Below are 1,142 nucleotides of genomic sequence, written 5' to 3'. Positions count from 1 at the left end.
TCCGCACAGCGATATGCTACTTCAGCATGACGCTCAGCGGAGCGCCGATCACGACGGATCTCTTCCTCAAGGGCTCGAGAGCATCACGAGTCACCGGGTGGCGGTCGACCCGTTTGTCACCGCCCGCCAACAACTCTTTTCGATGAGAACGGTGACGTCCACTATCACGTGGAACGTCTAGTACGACGACGTCGTCACCAGGGCCAGAATCAATATCTTGTAAAGTGGCGGGGATATCCCGACTCTGGAAACTCGTGGGGGTTTGAGGCGCCACTTCGGCAAGATTGCCCAATCGTCGTGGACGCTTTTGATCGGAACGAGCAGGACGTCCAGCGTAATCAGACGCCCCGCTTCGCGGCAATAGCCAGGGAAGTAATAGAGCCATGAGCTGAGATCAAGCAGTGGCCTTCAGCTCTTGCGGTCGAAGACACAGAGCTCGCGGGAGCATTAGAGGTTGTGAACCCATACGTCGCAGGGCAACAATCCGAAGGAAGTTGACGGCGTGCCTTGAGTTTGGCAAACTCAAAGCGGAGGTATCGCTCCCTCGCACGTCCACTTTCTTAAGGCTCATCTGCAGGTTATGCAATGAGGAAAGGTTCCGGTGCCGTTGCACCCATTGCCTCATCATCTGTAGCGCTTTCGCCAAGGGCGAGCACTACAGGTATTGTCCGCATTGCGGGTACACGTGAGCCACCTCGTTGTGCACTCAGACGAGTGCGACAAGTCTCCAACGGAATTTCTTGTGGGATCAAGAAACGAGCTCGAAGAGCTTTCCATTTGACAAGTTCATCTTCCGTTCTGGCCGGGGGGCCGATGATGTGGACGCGTAACGATCGAGTTACCGCGTCCTTCGCTTCCAAAGCGGGATCCGCAGAGCGGAATCCATACATCACACGAGGGTCAATGACCGGTTGTGGATGGGCGCACATCAGAGCCGCTTAATGGGTACCTTCAAGCTGCCGCCTCTGAGCCCCGTCGATGTCATTGATGATTACACCACGTTCCTCGGTTGACGAGAAGTCAGGGAACGGACATGGGGTCCGCAAGGCGCGAGCAGGGCTCGTATTACGTTGCTTGTGCAGCTCGCCTTCCTCGTCATCCCATGCTGGGAAAGAGGCGCCAGACTCATAGTCGACTACATC

The sequence above is a fragment of the Plasmopara halstedii genome (genome assembly GCF_900000015.1).
Source record: "Plasmopara halstedii genome assembly, contig: Scaffold_671, whole genome shotgun sequence".
NCBI classification, from domain to species: domain Eukaryota; phylum Oomycota; class Peronosporomycetes; order Peronosporales; family Peronosporaceae; genus Plasmopara; species Plasmopara halstedii.
This window is presented reverse-complemented; position numbering follows the sequence as displayed.